At 34.5% G+C, this 21,484-nt stretch overlaps 1 protein-coding gene across 3 annotated transcripts in view; it reads left to right on the forward strand.

Annotated features, from left to right (window-relative positions):
• LOC150096712 (multiple PDZ domain protein-like) overlaps window positions 1-21,484 on the forward strand; it is a 1,501,001-nt gene that overhangs the window by 769,903 nt on the left and 709,614 nt on the right. The gene's annotated exons all lie outside the window — the stretch shown is intronic.

Raw genomic sequence — 21,484 nt, forward strand, 5'->3', positions numbered from 1 at the left:
GATAATTAATTATAGTTACATATAAAAATACATATGAAGAATATTAATTATGATAACATGTGACAGTTCATTGGTAAATATTACATTTTATTTTGATAAATAATTTGGTGTTAAGTATTAAATGCTCTTATTTCCAATCGGAGTGAACAGCGGCGCATGCATCAAGCTAATGTGGGTGCAGGTAGATGAGAGAAGGCATTTATAGTTGTGCAACCTGAATATTCCTGAAAAAGTATTATTCTTCGTTCTTTTTAAATGATCAAACACTGAATTATACTGCTAGAGATTGAGAAATGAACATGTTTGTGAATATAAAAATTGTGCTAATTTAATTTACTAAATTCGTTTATCTTTAGACTAAATCCATAGCTGCAGCATCCTAGAAACAGTATACCGAAATGAAAAATGGATTTCAAGTGATATTGTTTCTTAAGATAATATACAGCAACTTACGACACCTAACATATGTTCAAAGTATATGCATCATCAGTAGAAGATATTTTTCATATCTGCGACGGAGAATCAACAATTCCTGGATGGAATTACGTAGTATTGATTACAACACCACCTCGTCGGATGTTGTCTTGTAGCCGAGCGTGTCATAAAGCACTGGGTTGCGATACATACGTTCTTTCAGGGTGACCCATAGATAAGCATCAAGTAGTGTGTGGTCTGGCGAATTCCGATGAAAAGGATTGTCTGTCTTGAAGTAAGGCGCCGCCACAATGACCTTCTCTGTATGAACAAAATTAGTACCTTAACAATGAAAAATTTCTCGCCTATGCTTCAAGTCATTGTCCCTGAGCTGATCGCTCAACGGAACTGTTGCACAGCTGAGGTTGCATTTACAGGATAGTTGGTGCACAGCGCTGCTGCTATATTTTGCCGTTATATATATATATATATTATTGTTCATAATTTTACTCGGTATAGAAAATGTATGTAAAAAAGAATTTAAATGACTCTATACCGAGAAAGAAAAGTTTAATTACGATACGACTAGTTTCGTTGAAAATTCAACTTCTTCAGGTATCATAGGCAAAGAATTAAATAAAAAATAACAGATACATGATAAAATATATTAACAGATCTAGTATAAAACACACAAGTACATTTAAAAACAGGAATGCGTGCTTAAGTTCCAAATCTTCATGTGTTGTAGAACAAACAGTAGTTATTGCTGCTGGGGGAAAATAAAAAAACTGTGCAGTCCTTTTGTGGACTACACATTTTTCAAAGGCTTTCTTTTTTTCTGTTATATACATACATAATGTATATTATATATGAATAACATTTAAAGAGAAGTAATTACAAGGTTCCAATTAATTAATCCGGTGCAAAATTAAATTTGGACGACTAACCATATTAGTTATCTCACAAGTAGAGTTCTAATGACTGAATATTGAAGACTCGGTTGTAATTTTTGTTAAGCATAGATGTTTGTGAAAGTATTGTCTAGTGTGACACTACCGCCACTTTACATATTGGAGTCCTAAAAATGCCACGTAAAAATTATGTTTAGTTTTTACAGCGGAATCTCATATCGTAACAACTCTTAATCCATCCACCCACCCACAGTGTGAGCTATATTTTCCACCTTGAATAGATAGAATTGTCTGTTAAAAATGCTGAAATATTCGATCAAATAGAGAAACTTAATAGACGAGATAGAATCGAGTGGCATTCTCAACGTCTGATCATTGGAACTAGTTCGTTAGAAATAGGACACCACCTTCACATTGGTAATTGACTCATAATGAGGACGGTGTTTTTTTTTTTGCAGCATTTTATTCTTTGTTCCAAATAAACGAACAATACAGCTGTAGAGAAGAGAAAGACAATTTCCCTTATCTCACCCACCGAGGAATGCGCAGAGGTGGTAATATTAAAAAAAAAAAAAAAATGCAGTAGAAAGACATCAATTAGAATCGGGTTACTTATTCATTACATGTTTCCATTTGATCAACGACTTCGTTCATATTTTTAGGCATTCTTTCTTTTAACGAAGCTACAGTAATTACAAAACGTGTATTTTTTTTATGTTAAAGATTAAGACAACGCCAGTCCGGCTTAGAAGTGGATTAGGTACTGAACTTTGAAATTCGATATTTCCATATTAATTTTTGAATATAGTGTTAATGAAATTGGCAACTTAAAAGTGCTAGTTACAATCACACTTGATTATGATATAGAACTTTCAGAAAAACGAATATTCGACTTTTGAACTTTGAATACATTTCACAAATATATGTTAACTAGTAAAAATCTGTACAATCATAATTGCGTATTCTCTTAACTGGCATGGAACAGAAATTTCGAAATAACTCATACTTGAAAGAAAAAAAAAAAATCGATTACTCTCGCCAATAAATATCATTATTACTATAGGGAAAATTGTTTCCTTCCTTCTTTCTAGCGTGGATTTAAGCCAAAGTAATCGGTTTCGATCTCTTGTCATCATTCTGGTCTTCCAGGTTACTGCTATATGTTAACAGTAACGTTTATTCCGCTTCCAATGCAGGTTCCTAGTGTTAAACTTGATGCGACGTTTGCTAGTACCCGCCCCCCCCCCCCCATAATCGGCCTACCGCTTTTGACTGTAGCAGCGTGCGTGTTCACGGGGCCGGTTTGCCTGTTCTGAGGGACAAAAAAAACCCGAGTTTCCTGGAGAAAACCTCCCCACCTAAATACATCCCTCTTATCACTGGGGGAGGGAGGGGAATGTATATTTAACTGTAGCAGCGTGTGTTCACGGGGACGGGTTGCCTGTTCTGAGGGACAAAAAACTCCCTACATCCGTATGAGACCGGCTAACTCACCTTTAGTCGAATGAGACCAGATAAAGGTTCCTCATTTCACTCACGGGAATCGAACCCAGGTCTTTCCGACCAAAGGGCTTCGTCTATACTGACTGAGCCTCCGTGGCTCAGTCAGTATAGACGAATATGATAATTTAATTGTTTTATATTCAGATATTATAAATTTTCATTTATTTTGTGATCCCGTATGGTATATGCAGATTTTTTTTTAGGTATTTTATGTTTAATGATCAATACAAAACTTTTTTTTTTTTTTGCTTCGATATAATAAATTTGATTTAGATAGGACATTATTACGCGGTCTGATTCTAGTATGTTTTTGTACTAGAAACAGCTTAAATATATTATTTATTATGCCGTTTACTTTAAATGTGATATTTGAATGGCTTTTGTCATACGTTTTTTTTTCCTTACTGTTTTTTTTTTCTTTTGATATTTTCATATTATACTTGAGATTTCTAAGTAATATAAAGTAAACGTGATAAAGTATATCCTACTGCACTAATAAAATTGAGCTTTAAATTTGTTGGAAACATTTTACTGCTGATGATTTAACTAATGAAATCATTCATTAGTTAAATCTCGATGTAAAAAGTTACTATTCATAAGTTGCGTGGCTGTTGAATTCACTATGAACAGTCACTACCAGTGGCGGCCGATGAAAATTTTAAGTGGGTGTGCTGCATATTTAAAAAAAAAAAAAAAAAAAAAAAATTCTAATCAGTAACGAATTTATTAATAAATAAATTTACATATTAAAAATTGCTTTATTAAAAATATTTCATCCTCACCACGAACACCAATAATAAAAGTTTCGTATCAATAGCAATGACAAGCGCAAACGAATATCGGCGTTAGATCACAGTGCATTTGTTTCGTGTAACGATAATTGAAAAAATATAATTCTTTTCATATTTTCAACAGTGACACTCGTTATAATTCAGCCTTGTATCTATAATAAATAAATAATTATGTTATTTTAATAAAATAAAATAAGATTTACAAAAAATAGTTCGCCACGCACACCAATAATAAACGTTTCATATCTCACAGAAATAACGTGCAATGACGCGCAAACGAATATCGGCGTTAGATCGCAGTGCATCTGTTTCGTAATCTAAAGCGTTAATCGAACAATTCCAATTATTAAATATTCAGTCAATGTCAAAACATAAGCTGTAACCTTTAACATGTTGTACTGCAGTTATATAATGTTGCAAGCATTGTTATTATTTATAAACACAAACGAAATTTACATTTTTCATTTTTTCCTTGGGGGTGCCGCAGTGCTTGTGTACGTACCTCCACTGGTCACTACATAATGCGAGGTATAACTGAGAGAAATACGACTTTAAATAGGATTGTGCAAGATAAATATCATTCACTCTGCAAATTTACGTTAAGCGTATACATATACATTCGCTAAACATCTACTTGTTATAATGTGGGTCATTTCTTGCGTATCAAGCTGAATTCGATGAAGAACCAACCGATAAAGTTTGAACCAAATCATATTCTGTTTAGCGGCTCACGGTATCATTATTTTTTATTTTTCTCCACGAAATTTTTTAATTTTAACGTTGACCATGCTACTTCCATTAACAGGCGAGTTTTATCCCATCCAAGTCTCACGTGCGGTATTTATTACCCGAACTGTGTAACCAGATAGTCTGTGTCGTCAGTTCTAGAGGGAGTTCTGCAATTATTTTCGTCACGTGACTTGTATGGCAAATTATACCTTAGGCCTACTAATAATTACGGACTAACCCAGTGGAGCCATGAAGATGATGACAGCACCGTTCATTTTCTCATTTGTCACAGCGCCCAACTAATGACACTCGCGAGCGGTTTATGAGGACAGAACTTCCAGAATGATTAATACGCTGAACTTGCGTTTAAAGGAACTTCTTCAACATATGTCAGCATTGCCTTCCTCACATGTCAGCAGGTGATTTCTCCATTCTGAATTGCGTTTAGCACATTTGTTACCAACTGCATTTCTGTTTACCCGAGAAACGTCAACATAAAATTTGTCCTTTAAACTTAAGTAGCGTCGAATTATTTTACAGTCTTTAAATGAACAAGTCGCAGCAGTGTGTGTGGGGGAGGGGGAAGAAGAAGCCTATTTCTCTTGGCAACTTAATTACCATCGCATATCGAGGAAATTCGATTCTTTGTTTCATGGATGTTTAAGTCTTTAGTTAATGGATGATTTCCATTGCATGTAGGACGACACGTTAACTTATTGGAGGTCTGTAATAGTATAGGAAACTGTTTAGTTTCCGGTGGGATCTATATAACAGCTCTCACTCATCTTTCCATTTCGATTTTGGCTATTTTTTAAAACATCCTTTACATGTCCAGTTAAGCATTTTTATTTATTTATTTATTTGCTTTCTCTTCTATATTTTATTAATCTAATATCCATCCTATTTCCATGCAGTCTTTTTTGGTGTTACGTAATATCAATACAGTTCGTTGTAATTAATGTTTTTGACTCTTTGCTCAAAAGGTAGTCGCAGTTAAATACGTTTCCATTTAACAATGCTTGGACGTCATTAAAAAACTCAATGTATAGAAAAGCGAGAAATATAACGCTAGCGAATAATAGTGGAAGAGGGAGGAGAAATACTACTAATAAGTATGCAGATGATCTGATAACCTCATAGTAATACATCTTTCGCATAAAACTTGCTAGATTTAAACATTAATATTAATAAAGATGGAGAATTTCATCGAACATCTGTCCAGCCAGAACTCTCCCCTTTAAACATACACTCGGAAGGATAAAAATATCTCCAGTCAGTGCTGACAATCTGGCTCTTTTTGGATGCGAAGAATCCTTAGGGACTTTTCAGCTGAAGGTTAGTTAACTGGTCAAAAAACAGTTTCTCCAGGAAAGTCTGTTTTTTCATTAGCAGAACAGAAAACCGACCATAAGAGCACACTTAGCAGATAATATAACTCATAGGCTTACTTGCTTCTTCCATAATCCACAACACCCACAGTTGACACGTGATGGCTATTGTTACAGCATTAGTTTGAACTGCTTAGAGAAAACAAGTCTTTTGACTGAGTCAAAAATTACATTTGTTCACTATAAACAGAACAGCAGAAGACGTTCTTGGAATTAACTTGAATGGAATAGTACAGAAGGAATATATTTATATATCATATGGGGCGGACAATTTACCATTTCCCTGTCATGACCAAACTGTTGTTCTGATTATAAATTTCCCTATTACTACAACAGTGCACGAAGGCTGTCAAAAAATTCTTATGAAATGTGGTAACTCCTTGTTTCTGAAATTGGCAAGATCTGTCACTGCCGGTTTTCGTCTGATTCAGAAAAGCATTTCTTGTATGGAAAGAAAAACAAGTGAGAGCTCTTAATGTAGTGCTGCATGGGCGAAAGCCATTTCGCATATATATTGAAAAATCAGCTGTCTCTTTAGATATTTATCTGGGAAAGGTGGAAACTGCTTTAAATGGAGAATAGCGAAAACAAAGGGAAGATATCAAAAATGGCTTTCACATCTCTCTCTCTCTCTGCCTATAATTTTGGTGTGAATTTTTGTACTGTTCGCTAACTAATTATAGAAAAGGAAGTAGAACGTTGATAGTTAGGCCTTAAAAAAAAATAAAAGCATACGGCTATAACTCAGCTCATGGCTCCAATTCACTCAGCTTCATATGAACCTCTATGATAGAATAGCTAATCCTGTCAGCATTTTTATGTGCATCCCGCCCGCGAAATGCTGTAATCCAGTAGTATAATTTTTTAGTACACCAAAAGTACTGTTGGTGTACCTGACCTTTAGTACACCAAAAGTACTGTTGGTGTACTAAAGGTCAGGTATTCTGAAAACCTACCCTGGATACCAAACATGGAAATGTTTCAAGCCACGTCAAGGCGCGGTTATCTCACACCGAGCGAAGAAATTCATCTCCCATTTAATGATATTCACAAAACATCCGTTCCCCCCCCCCCCCGGTGGGAGGATTCGAACCTATAATCTATTGTTTGGAGAATAGATACTCCAAATATCCGTCCATCCAGGCCGACTCAACATAATGTGTATATATAACAGAGCGTATTCTCTTGTCAGTTTTTCTGTTCAAAGCGAGTTGTTCGGTTTGCTGAGGAGGTAGCAGGATTTTTTCCTTCGCAAAACATGCGAAAGAAACCAACGGACGGAAGTACACGAATTTGACCTTCCACAGTCCCAACCGAAACAGTACGAAACTTCTTTTCACTGTAGGGGAGGGGGGATGTCTTTAACTTAGCGAATTATTCCGAGTGAGTTTTCAAGGACAGATTAAACCCTTCGAAATAAAATTGAAGTATGCTGTTCAGATCATTATGACATGACACTGCTTATTAGCATCACTTAGCTGGTGTAAAACAGCGATCACACACACAATTTCGTTATACTTGAAAACAAGTAGAAATCTAGATGGTATATTTCCGCAGAGTATTACTGTATACCTCTTTCTTTTCCTTCGTCCAGTGAGTCGGTTTGCGTCGATGTTTTCCTTTAATGGTATCACATAAAATCTTATGATTGGCATTCTGGATCAAATGAAACGATATTTTTATGAGCAGTAAAGACTGCGATAGAGAAAAAAAAACAACTTCTCCATCATATCAGTGGCGCCGATTTCTAAAACATATCATTGCATTTTAATTTATTTTTAATCGCAGTTACAAATCGAGCTTTCTTTCCACCCATAATTTTGAAACCCTCCGGAGTTTCTTTAAATACTTTAGTTTTCTTCAATGATTAATTTCCTGTTTGACATAATTCTAATGTGAACATTCATGTTATAAAATTAATTGACAATTGTCGAGATTTACATGCAAAATGCAGGATATTATTATAAAAATAACCGATTTTCTTAATTTCATCTATAAGTCTATCTTCGAGCCAGCCACGATCTATTTTCTTTCTACTGACTATATTTCGGTGCCTTAACATTTCTACCATCTTCACCCACATGCATATATGAAGTAAAATTTAACAAAACTGCCATTCCTTATCACAGTTTAGGAAATGTCTTAAGAGTAATCGACATCTTGTATGAGAGTGGCACACTGGAGGATTTCGAATCTCATCATAGCTGCACAGAAGTTTTAGATATTTTCAAGTAAGTATAAGTTATCCAGCTGCAAATAATGATGGGGAACACTTCCTTCAAAAAATACTCCCCTCCTACACCGCCTAAGATTATGCGCATAAACACATACAGGGTCATTCAAAACCTAGTAGTAATAGTGTTCAGTTAAAACTAACGAAGGTCGTCCCAATCAAAGTTCCATAGACACAATATATTTCTAAAGAAATTTCACTAAAGCGACCTATCCTCTAAAATAATATAGTCCCTACACAAGTTCTCTGTAGCCAGAGTAGGTAGTAGGTTTGACTTTATTCTTGAAGCACTTTGTAATGTAATGGAAAACCTGCCACAGAAAGTTTTCCAAAAAGGCGTTTATTTTTGTCTCTTACAATATCCAATAACCCGATTAACGGTAAGATGCTTGCTATTCTGCAAGCACTCTATTTCAAGTTTTACCTATTTTATAAATCCGTTGTAATAAACTTATTTATAGCATTTTTTAATACGAGTAATTTTAAATCTCGTCGTATTTAAGTTTTTGTCGGCGAATCTAATAACACCATGACCCTTGTGACTCCATATTTGTCCATCTCACCACAAAAGATTCGCGGATTTCTTCTCTTAAAACTAGTTTCCTTAAACATTAACTGTCTGTTTGTGATTGGCAATGGCGGAGAATTTTTCTTTTAATTCACATAATTTTTTAAGTTAAATCTAAGTTGTCCTATATTTTTATAATAGTTCGAGATCTTCTATCGCAAAATTTTAATGAAATATTTCAATCTTCAAAACGTTTGGCCGATTTTTTTTTTTTTCAGTTTGTTTTCAATTGCAAACAAAAGTACTTTATTAGTGGCCCGTAACTTTTAAATGTGTATCTTAAAATGTATAAATATATTTTAACTGCTTAATATCACTAATACTACGTCGAAGTATACTACAGAGACTAAAGAATCATTTGTTGAAATGAATAACTGTTCCGAATTTCATGATTAACATTGTGTAATTATTATATTAACAATACGTGGAAAGGAAATGAATAGCAATCAATATTTGTCTACTTTTATCGCTTAGCCATGAATTAATTTAAATATTCAGAAACTATTGGTGTTATATTCGAGTACTGTGCAAGTAAGTGAATGATTTATGTTAAGTATGGTGTACAGTCTTTTTTTTTTCTTTTTTTTTTTTCAATAAGAAAAAACTGATTCGAAAGTGATTCTGTTCTATGGAACAGAAATTACTAAAATTCGTCTTCTATTAAATACCGAAAATCAGATATTTAAAATCTCTACTAAAATTTTGAAAACAATTCCAGTTTTGTTTTCAATCTGTTATCTATTTTTAGTTCGTGTGCAAACTTGGCGATCTGCTTCTCCCATCTGTCCATTTCTATTTTCCGGAATACCCTTTCCCCATGAAGTAATCCGTAAGGACTATAGCTTTCAGCTGTTAAAAGATTGTGCTTCTCTCTTAACTACTGCCATCTCCCACACATCTGTTTGCTATAAGGTTGATTGATTAAAAAAAAAAAACTTGAATGCACGAAAAGTTATAAACGACTTGAGTTCATCTGTTAATTACTTATGTATCGTAGACAGGAAAATTATGATCACTACAGAAGAATGCTATTATGAAACATACCTCTTAATTATAGTTATAATTTCGATATATATATATTCAGTTATAATTTTATGTTTGTATCGTTTAACAAAGGGTATATTTAGGACTAAAAGCTACTTTGCCGTGTTTTAAACAGTTAATTTGACAATATCGAAATATCGTATAAGATAGATCACCCCATGTTAAATTTAAAGCTATTATTATACTCTTTTTCTGCAGTTACATGCCTCACAAAATAAATTAATAGCAACTTTATTTATATATCTCGTACAATAACGCTGCAGCCTGTTAGTCATTCACTATTAAAAAAAAAACTCAACGAAACAAAGCTTGGAATGGATTGCAATTAATTTCCTGTAGACATGCTGCGTCCACTTTTAATGCAGGTCGAATAGGACAGTTTGAAAATTAGCCTCATTTTAACTGCTGGCGGTTTCTCATTGTTAAATGCCTCCAGTGCATTAGCAGAGTGGCTCTACTAAAGAAAATCACTTCCACTTGTTTTGAGTTGAGCGCATCTAAAGCCTGTATTTAACGCGTTCGTGTACATTATTATCGGCTCCTGGCGTCTCTTTCAGCGTTGAGACGCGTGAGTACCTTGCGCAATAATGGAATGGCCTTGTCTGTTTACCCGATTCTGAAAAGCTGCTGGCTAATGTTTGAGCATGGAATTCACGCTTCGCTGATGGAAACAAGCTCAGGTGAATTCTGTGCAACACGCAAGAGACCAACGTCTCTGTCAGCGCACAATTCATTATAGAACTTATAAATGGAGGTAAAGAAAGAAACCAAATTGGTCCATGTTTGTATTAGCCTATGCAAAAATAACAAACACGGTGCTGATGTGTATAGATACGAGGGGTGTGGAGTATAACTTAATTCAGTAATACTGAAATGAGGTTAAAGAATTTCCCAGTTTCAGGTTCATATTTTGCTATTTATAAGAAGATATTTTCATTACGCTTTTTAATTTTAAAAATTAACGTGTTTGTGTTAAAGAATTACTGCAATGACATTTTCGTTTCAAAGGAGCTTGTTGGCAGCAAGAGGTGCCATGTTTTTTTTTTTTTTTAAAAAGTACTTTAACATACACGCAGTTTTCAGGTCGACTCTGAGTTGGTGACAGGTTAACCTTGAAATATTTAACAGCTTATCATTAACTTGTGGCTGATGGATGTAAACCAAACTTGTGGGTACAAAGAATTGAAATATCCATCAGTAGACTGCTTTAAAACACACTTTATTTGTGATCCTCTTTATGGAAGGTGTGTGTGTGGGGGGGGGAGGATACTATTCGTAAACATATCAGTTCTACAGGAATGTTGAATTGCAATCATTTTACACGTATGTAAATTTTAGGAAATTTCAGAGGAATTTTTTTCTTCTTCTTTATCCTGACGTTACAGAAGCATAGCTTTAAATGAATGGCATCAACTTCATTAAAACAGTTTCCTTAACCTTAAAATTACTTAGCTTTAAAATTAGTTAAAATTACATAGATTTCGTTCGGCTTTCTAAAATCATGGAGGATTAAAGTACTTAATGTGTTGTAAGACATGGAGTAAGTTACCTCTGTAAAATCATATTGTGGGCATGATTCTCATTTTCAAAATTTTATGCTGTTGTGCAGAAATTTTAGAAATGCGTAATTTGCACACACGGAAAATATAACAAGAGTACTAATATTATTGCAGTTTTCTTAGTATTATTGCTTCTTATGATCTCGAATATTTGTTTATGTCGATGCATTTTTAAGATGGAATTTCGTGCAATACTTAAGCCTGGTTGACATTCAAAATTGTAAAGTGATTGAGTAGTGAGTGTAACTGCTTATATTTCAGTTTTATTAATGTTTATTTTTTTTTTAATTTTAACAATAATTACAGTTTTACTAATTCTTGAGAATAATTTTAGGATCGTTTTACAGGTTTTTTTAACAAATCTGTTAAACGTCTGTTTTTTAACACATTTTTTAGCAGATCGTTTAACATATTTTAAAAACAGATAGACAACCTTCTTCTTCAACCTCTTTCCAAGACACATTTCACTGTGTGAAACGTACAAATTATATTGTGCATGAATTGATCACCATTTAAATATAGTCACTTAAGGTGCTGCATCCTATATGTTAAGACGAATATTTATCTGTCGGTATAGAATTTTGAGCTACGATAATATCACCTATCTCCAGATTTTTCCTATTCTTAGCTGAGCACGAAAATAGTGTATATTTACAAGCTCATCGCTGTATCTTTTCGGTTCATGTGATTTCTGGTAGAAAGGTGCATTTTTTCCCCTTTTCATATTTTTGTCTTTTTTTTTTTTGCCGATTTGTTTTTCATCTGACGAAGGATAATAAGCTATAGAACGTTGCTTATTGTGTGGCAATATCTTTTGTAATTATTAAAAAATCTTCTAAAAATATGTATTATTTAACAATTTTCATATGAAAATTTGATAAAAAAAATATTTCCGTGGATCTCTAACACATACAAACTCTTGGTGTCTATTAAAAGCTTTCCCTCAAAAAAAAAAAAAGGGGGGGGGGGGAGGTCTTAATACTGTTCAGAAGAGGAATGAACCAAAACTCACTCAAACCGCTAACTCAGACAGCAATTTGAGTGGCCTGGTATGTCTGGATTATGCCTTTTCTGTAGGTATTTCTATCAGCACTATTCTACTGAATTGGCATCCGTCATTCCTTTATAATAACGCGAGAAGCAGATGGTCCATAATCATTCAAACTAGAATCCATCAAACCAATTTCTCCTTCTCTTAAAAGAGAAGAGGAAGGGGAGATAGTTGGAACTGACTTCCTCTCCTAATATTTCCCAAGAACCACAAGCTACCAGATTGAACCACATATAGTAGTTATTCCAGAAAGTATGAATTCGAGCAAAAATAAATAAATCTGAATTCCTCTCCTCGTCTTTTTACCTGTGCATCCCCCCCCCCAAAAAAAACATGTGAAAACCTACTTTAAGAAAAAGTTTGAGAATTAAAAACAACAGTAGAATTGAAGAATAACTGTAAAATAAGGGACTTATTCCTATATTGTTGTTCGTCTATACCATAGGTTCCCAAACTTTTTCGGGCCACCGCCCACTTTGCTAGACATAAATTTTGTAACGTCCCCCTATTATACACACATATATACATGCTCTATTTTCTCATTGACATAGAAAATTGACATCTATGTCTATCTGACATGGTAAATTTTCAAATGATTAAATAATTGAAATAGAAAATTGATAAAAAAATTGATCGTGTAAGACGGGCATAAGATGAATTAAAATGCAATATTTAAATTTTAAATGATTATCTAATCGCAAAATCACGAAATAATTAATTTTTAAATATATATTATTAATTTCTTCTATAAAGAGCCACCGACCGCCTGAACGCCCCCAAATGCTTCTGATCCCACTATAGCCCCCCCCGAAGGCTTCAGCGCCCACTGGGGGGGGGGGTACCGCCCACTTTGGGAACCTATAGTCTATACTTACGAAAAATACGCATTTAATAGTGATCAATAAGCAGTTTTCAAAAGAAAAAAAACAGAAAATAATGTGCAATCATTGTTATTTCTTGCATCGCTATTCCGCTGTGAAAAGTATCACGGTTGGCAGGTAGACCGTATCGGATAAAAAAACGTGCAATATATGTGCATCTAGTAGCGGATGTTACCTTCTCCAGATTATGATGTGCGAGCATGCAGCAACTGACATTCACAGTTGATGTGAGTGAAAGTCCATCAGTAATTGAGGAAACACAATAGCGTACAAAATAAGGATAACGTCAAAGACCGCAGTGCTTGAAGTTATGCGTGGACGGATTTTAAAGTTTAGGCACATTTGTAATTGCCTAATGATACGGTGATTGCTGCAGGAAACACGCAATGGGGAAGGCAGGTAGTCATTAATATTCCACTGGCGTATTCAAGGAGACATTGACAGAGGACATTTGATCCAGGATTGCCAAATGTCCTACATTTGGTAGGACATTCCTCCCTGATGTAGGACGCAGTTTTTACAGATTTCTTTAAATTTTTTTTTCATGTTGGAAAAAAAAAAAATCCGGTGTTGAAAATGAATTAAAACCCTTCCTAAGAAAGAATTTTTAAATGCGGTTGCGTTGACTTTTCCGTAGTTAAAAAAAAAAAAAAAAAAAAAAAAAAAAAAAAAAAAAAAAAACCTACAGGTATCTGAAAATACTTCTCATGATGATACAACATGTCTGAACTTGTTCAGAAGATCATTCTATTTACTTAATAAAATTATGCTCATATTCATTATGCCTCGTGTTGATGGTGGTGGTTATTAGCTCGCTTTCCGATGGTTGTTTCGGCAAAATTTACAGACGAATATTAGTAGGGTGATTGTGTCCACCCGCAATAAATACAGAAGACTGTTATCAAAAGAAAAGATGCTCTGTTATAGTGAACAATAATCTACCTCTCTCAGCGCGACGCAACTATTGAAATATTCAAGAACTTATATTTGAAATTCTTCTTCACCCATGCTATATCTAATCTCGCTTCATGTGACCACCTTCCTTTAACGCGCTGTGTGAGCAAAGAAGAGGCAACAGGAACAGGCAGATTGCATTAAATGCAATATTAAAGCATTGGGCCTGTGCAAAATAATATTACTAAAAGTTTGCGAAATTTACATTTCTAGATTTTTTAATGAATAAATAAATTGCATTTACTTTGAGTTGCTCTCTCGCAAACTGCATCTCCTAAGTTTAACTGTTCCAATTGGTTTGGCATGGTACAGATATGCCGGTTTCCGAAAAAAGCACGTCATTTTATCATAGTGCATACCGAAGCAACCCTCCAAAGTCTCATAGCTTTCGCTGAATCTATTGAGGAAAAGCAAACTTACGGTTGCTTTTAGCTTGGTATACAAAAGAGAGATTTTTTATCCGGTAGTTTTTGCCTTCTCCTTTTGTCAACAAGAATTTCAAATCTTTTGATCTCTAACATCATTGCTATATTGTGACAGGGAAAATGAATGCCTGTTGGATTTTATCAGTGCAGCATTTTTTTTTTTTTTGTTTGGTTGCTCACGATTTCATTTTTGTCCCATCTTTACTTTATTATTATTGTATTTTGTCTCTGAATTCCATCCACCAAAGGTGACAAACCCATAGTACATTTAGTACCGTGAGTAGTCTGAAGGTTAAATAATTACGAAATATGGATTTTTTTCAGTTATTTCAGATCTGCTGGTGATAATCTCACAGCAGGATTCTAAGTTAAAGAACACAAAAAAACAAGCATAAACACTTCTAATTTTAATTATTACAACGTTATGTTAGGACTGTATCGTACCAATTCCCCGAAGCAGATTTTTTTGCGAGGGAGGTAAAAAGGAAGCACCTCTGCGTGAATAAAAGCACTCATTTCGGTTAGAAATATGGAGAAGGTCACAAAGTTAAAAGTAACTTTCAGAACTCCTGATTGTATGCATGCATGAGTGAGTACAAGTGTACTTGGAAAGGAGGAAAGAGTAATTTGACTCTCACTAATCTAAAAATGTGTATGGAAACGTCCGTTTTTATATCGGCCACACTATCTCCATTATCATTGCATTCCCAACTTTGACGTGTGGTTGCCATAACAATGAACATGACTAAGGGAAATGGCAGGTCAACCATGAAAAGAATTAAATAACTTTAACTGACGGCAGTCATATTATTAAGTAAGATTTTATGCTGTTAGCATGAAAACAGAAGGAAAAAAGCTTGATGTCTTTTATGAAAGCCCCTTGCTGCTAGTATCCCTTCTCGGGAAAAACAGATGCAGCATGGCCATCCGCCAGTAAGTTTTACGACGAAGAGGCTGTTGCTGGGAAAATGACTTCTTCCTCCTTCTTTTCCTTAGAAAGAGAGAAAAGAAGAAAAAAAACCAGCATGACTTCCCATTAGTGTGTAATGGGAAATAAGATACAGGAAAGGCACGGTGACGTTCTTGTTGACAACTACATCGTTTTTTTTTCTCTTTTTTTTTTTTAAAGAAAAATCTGCAATGGCTCTAATGGCAACTGAGAATATAAAATTATCTCATTTTTTTCTTTCGTGCCATCAACCCGATTATACTCTTATTTAACAAGTTGGTTACCCCATTTAATGTTCGTTAACGTGTTCCGTACCTTGGCCTACAACTTGCTTTAGTTCTACCATCGTTATGGCAACCACACGTTCACATACGAAAGTATTACGATAATGGAGAGAGATTGTGGCTGACGTATAAACGCAAATTTCCTTAGAATTTTTAACGAGTAATCACCATTGATATCCAAGTAGTTTTTTTTTTTCTTCTTTCGGGTTCCGCTTATTAAATCGCTGCATATTGCATTGTCATAATGAGAACTACTAGTAAATATACTCCTGAGTAATTTTCGTTCAAGTACAGTGCATACTAACTGCGTCGTTTGGAAACTTATTTCCACTACACAGCGCTGTGCAATGGAAATAAGTTTTTTTTTTTTTAATCATTATATTCCATTATTATAAACTGTTACCATTACGATTTGAAATTTTCGAGGATAACGTTTAGCAATAACATTCTTGTTCGTGACGTAATTAATTTTCACACATGCTGTAGATGTAGCGTTTTGCTACTGTGAAGTGGTGGGAGATGTCAGATTTCTTTAAAATCCGATCAGCTAGAGTTCTTATACGCATACAAATGACTCTAATGTGTGCTTAAACATTGTTGAGAAATGTACCTAGTTGTTATGCTGAGACAATCTGGGTTTCATTACCTCTAATTGATTAAATATATTATTATTTTTAAAATAAGGGATTTCGGCTTTCCAATCTTGATTTTCTCCCCTCTTTCCTGAGCACTGTGATAACGCGTACTACCTATAAAAAGAAATTCCTTAATCATTTTTTTAAAACTCTTAATTTGTACAGTTGATATTATGAAATCAACGACTCACTTGTATTAATATTGTTACCAACGTATAAAGAATGCAAATTATAACAAATATGTAGTGTGGATGTCAGATATGAATCTAAAGTTTATCATTCGGTCATTACTTCAGGAAGGAGTTGATTGGTTGTGTCGACCAGGATGACGTACTAACTTGAATGTATAATATGTTTAAAAGGCTAGTGTATTCAATGATCTTTTGGTTCTCATTTGTTTTTTTATGAAAAATGCGAAGTCGAGCTGTAAGTAGGCAGAGATCACTGGTGAATCTTTTTGGACAAAAGTTTGAAATGTGACCTGATTACGAGCTTATATGTGATAGTCAAATATATCATATGCTTAGTCTCCATAAGGACCATCATCTGTGTATCGAGATAATAGAAGATCGTTTCAGGCCTGAGCCGATCTGATACCAACTGTGGGCTCAGATACCCTTATTCTTCACACTAACATTTAGTTCTGTTTTCAGAACTTTTAATACGATTGGCAATTTGCTTAATAATAAATAGTAGAATCTAGGCTATGTTCTCTCTTTTCTTATTTTGTAGTTGCTTCGAGTTTTTCTGAGGTTGCATAACACTACAAATCTTGTATCCCAGTCGATAACGTACAGACTTGTGTTCATAATTTAAATATTATAGCCAATTCTTCTGCCTTCTCCCTGAATGAAGCTCATGATATATTAAGCGATGTGAGTAATAAATTCTATTTATTTCGCTCTTACATATGTGAAACCGTTATTTAAATATGATACTATTTCTAACACGTATGTCTGTATTAAACGTCCAGTAACGCACAGAGTTCACTGGATTTATTTCACTTAAATGAACTTTATAGTTCAGACGACATTGTGAAATTACAGTTATTATAGTAAGGGGAGAAAGATTCCTGACCCTTGGATGGGGAAACACGTCATTTGATATCTTGAAGATGCAATATTCTTGAGTTATTCAAAAATAGAAGTATCGTTCTAGATCCTTTTTTTTTTTTAATTTAAGACAAATTCTGCATTCAAAAGAAATGGAACTTTTATTGAAGACTACAGAATTCCATTTATTTAAATGGAATTTTAAATTAAAATGCCATTTACATGTAAATACAAATATCTTTGAGAAGCCAGTTCACTCTTCTATTATTCTTGTGAGCTTAGACATTCTCAAGTGTGTGTGTGTGGCAAATTGCTTGATAATAAAACACTTTCTTAGGCACATGTTTCATGATTGATGCTTAGTAATATGCAAGAACATTTAAATTTTATTAAGGAAACCTTAAGGTTAAGCTGGATGTAATTACGGTAATTATTTTCCCCTCATGCGAAACATACCGTAACTTTGCGTATTCTAGCAAGTACTCTACATTTTTTTAAAGGATCGACAATGATCACTACGTCAGTTGGATATGCTTTGTAATAGTGACGTCTATTCAGGTACTGTGAAGCTATTATGCTCAATGTTCGGTGCTCCAGGCAACTCTAGTACCAGTACTACATAAAATTAACCAACAGGAGTTGTTTTCTCTGCATCATGACATAACAGGTGCTCCGTCTGCTGTTTTGTATTTCTAATAATGTCAGTATATGTGTATTGAAATATTAAATTTTCCTCTAAATATGCTTATATTGGAAACATAGAACCCAAAATAATGATCAGATGCACGCATCCGCACGTAGATGAGCAATTATCATTGCCATGATATTAAGCATAGTAATACACCTGACCACCTCGATGTCATTTCATGTTGTTATGGAAAACTCGAAATACGATTGTTGCAGAAATGGAGAAAAGAACTGCCATTAGGGATATGAAGATACCCAAAACAAGCGGACAAAGTTTCCTGGAGGGGGGGATCATGTCATATCTTGGTTAGTGTTTCCGTTTTTCATTTAGTAAGCTGCTGGTTTGAATCCCACTGTTGCATGGATGTTTGTGATTGTCTTTTGGTGGTAGTGAATTTCATTCTGTATTGCGAAACTGCACTTTTGTTAGTATACTCGGAAGCCTCGATGGGCTTGTTTTATCACTTTAAGTTTTCAGATTAGCTCTTGCCCCACCAACTGTAAAAATGTACTATTAGTTTACAACCTTTCGAAATTCGGAAACCGCTAGATGATTGACGATGCAATTTTGGATGAGGTGGTCTCAATATAAGTTGTAGAATTGCATTCTGGGTTAAATCATTACTTAAACCACATAAAAAAAAGTAGGCTAATAATGCCACTCTTGATCTTCTATCTCTGAGAAAGACGTTATCAAATGTGCATTCTTCCTGTACAATGTATATATGATTTCGTTCGTTTTTCTAAACGAAGTCGGCATAAATAATTCATTCGTTAATACTTAAGACAAAAAAAAAAGTTTGTTTCACTTAATTGCAAGAAACATAGTATTAATTAATCTTCTCATTGTGTAGAACAGTACTTTTGATTACTAATATTTACACATAATTAAAATTGTACCGTCCTTATTTGTAATAGTATTTAAACATGGTTTTTTTTATTGGCAACTATACATGAAATATGCCGTTTTGCAAACACTTTCCAAGGCTTAAAAAACAAAGATGTGCAAGTGCAATTTTGCTTGCTAAGTCTTGTAATTTTTCTTAGAACCACTTGGAGTTGCGCGTAGTAAAATGCATTTCCGTTAATTAAAGAAAGCGGCATCTCCAGCCAAGCTTAGATCATTATTATTGGACGTGGTTTTTAATTTGTTTTCTTAAGCCGTCTTTTCTTCGGTATTAATGGATTTCTTTCCTATCTTCATTAAAATCGCCCGTAAAGCTCCATCAGACCATGTTATATAACTGTTATTTACAATCATTTTACGAACGCGACATCGAACACTAGCCCCTTTCTCTTAGCGTAGTTTTTTGCTGAGTAGGTCCAGATTAGATTTTTAAATGCTTAGTCCAGAGATTCTTAGTTTGTGTTGCTGGAATCTCCTGAAAGTTTTTACGCTACTCCTGAAGTAATTTGTGAACCTATCAGATAGCAAAAAAAAAAAAAAAAAAAAAAAAAAAAAGACTAAATAAAATATTTCACTTTATTCTGATAATCTACTTCGAATTTCGCGACGTAGTATTTTGTAAATTCCTCAGAGTTGTTCACTTGAGTTCCATAGTATATAACTGCAAATAGGGTTCGCACTTTTAACAGTTGAGTAGGCTGCTAGTTTTTATAAATTATTTAGTTACGACTCTAATTCCCACCGACGTAGTTCAGTCAGTATCGACAAAAAGTCATTTGGCTGGGAAAAAAAAAAAAAAAAAATCCTAGTTCGAATCTTATCTGGAACGAGAAGAATCTTTATAAGGATAATTCAATTGAAGGTGAACCAGTCTCATATGAAAGTGTTTTTTTCCTCCACAAAACCAGACACCTGGCCAGAAAATATTCGATTAACAACAGACAACACGCTGGCATCCTAGGCTTGATTTGCTTCGGCCATAATTTTAATTACGTCAACCCTTCAACGACAGGAATTATTCTGAAACCATTGAATAAATAAATAGCGTCTCTACAAATAATAATAATAATAATAATAATAAATAAAAAATAATAAAATTCATTAGGACAGTTTAGTTGCTGAACATTTACTTAATATTTTGTTTTTGTTTCTTTCAGGACTGCAAAGAATGCTAACATAAGTTTTTTTACAACTCCTGAACAGTTTTTTCCATTATTTCTTTAATGGCTATTCTATCATAGCATGTTTCAAATAGTGGTAAACATGTTTTTAAGCAATTTCAAAAAGTTTAAACCGCCACTGTTGACGCAACTATTGGCGTCAATAGTTTCTTCGAAAATAGAAGAAACTATTGGCGCTACCTGTTGTATCTTTTTGTTGTCGAAAGCAGCAACCTTCATTAGTGTTGTGTCAACTGTTTATGGCATTTGTTTCATTAGAAGCCGAATTATAGTGCCAAGAGTGACTCTGTTTTGACGAAGAGTCGGAAAATGAGTTTCAAACAGAGAGCTGCGATTGACTTTTGTGTTAAACTTGGTAAAAGTTTTACCGAAACGCATCAAATGCTTCAAAAAGTATACGGTGATGAATGCTTATCCCGTACTCAAGTTTACGAGTGGTTTAAGCGATTTCAAAGTGGTCATGAGACGCTTGAGGACGACGAAAAGCCGGGCCGTCAAAAAACTGGACTGAGTGAAGTTAACATCCAAAAAGTGCGTAATTTCATCAAAGAAAGCCCGAAATCGTCCGTGAGATTGATTGAAGATGAATTGGGAATTCCAAAATCAACTGTGCAGAACATTTTGACCGAGAGTTTGGGCCTTCGTAAATTGAATTCGCGATTTGTTCCCCACAAGTTGACCGACGACCAAAAATTGTATCGGATTGAACATTACAAAGGACCTCGTTAAAACTCGTAAGGACTCTAACTTCCTTGAAACGATCGTTACTTGTGACGAAACGTGGTATTTTGAGTATGAACCTGAAACAAAGTGCTGAGTGGAGACCACCAGAAGAGGGGCATCCGGGAAAAAAAAAAAAAAAAAAAAAATCGCTTGGAGAAGTCAAAAGTAAAGACAGTACTGATTTGTTTCTACGATTCTAAGGGCATTATCCACAAAGAATTTGTTCCGCTTGGCCAAACGGTCAATGGTGAGTTTTATCTCGAAGTTTTGATGCGATTGGTAGCGAGAATTCGTCGCTTATGGCATGAATATCGGGACGACTGTTCGTCAAAACACACTGTCACTTTTGGCACTATAACTCGGCTTCTAATGAAACAAATATCATAAACACTAATGAAGGTTGATTAAAGAAATGTAGGTTGGTAAAAAGATACAACAGGTGGCGCCACTAGTTTCTTCTATTTTCGAAAAGTTCGGTTTCTTTTTGGACAGAGGGTGTGTATATATATTTTTTTATACTGCCAGTTTTTTTTTGTTGTTTGAGTTCCTGGAAAACAGTATTTCTGAGAGAGAATTAACTCCAAGAGATCAACCCCCCCCCCCAACACACACAAA

The sequence above is a fragment of the Typopeltis vanoorti genome, chromosome 18, assembly GCF_054136105.1.
Source record: "Typopeltis vanoorti isolate ZY-2024b chromosome 18, IOZ_Tvanoo_1.0, whole genome shotgun sequence".
Taxonomy (NCBI): domain Eukaryota; kingdom Metazoa; phylum Arthropoda; class Arachnida; order Uropygi; family Thelyphonidae; genus Typopeltis; species Typopeltis vanoorti.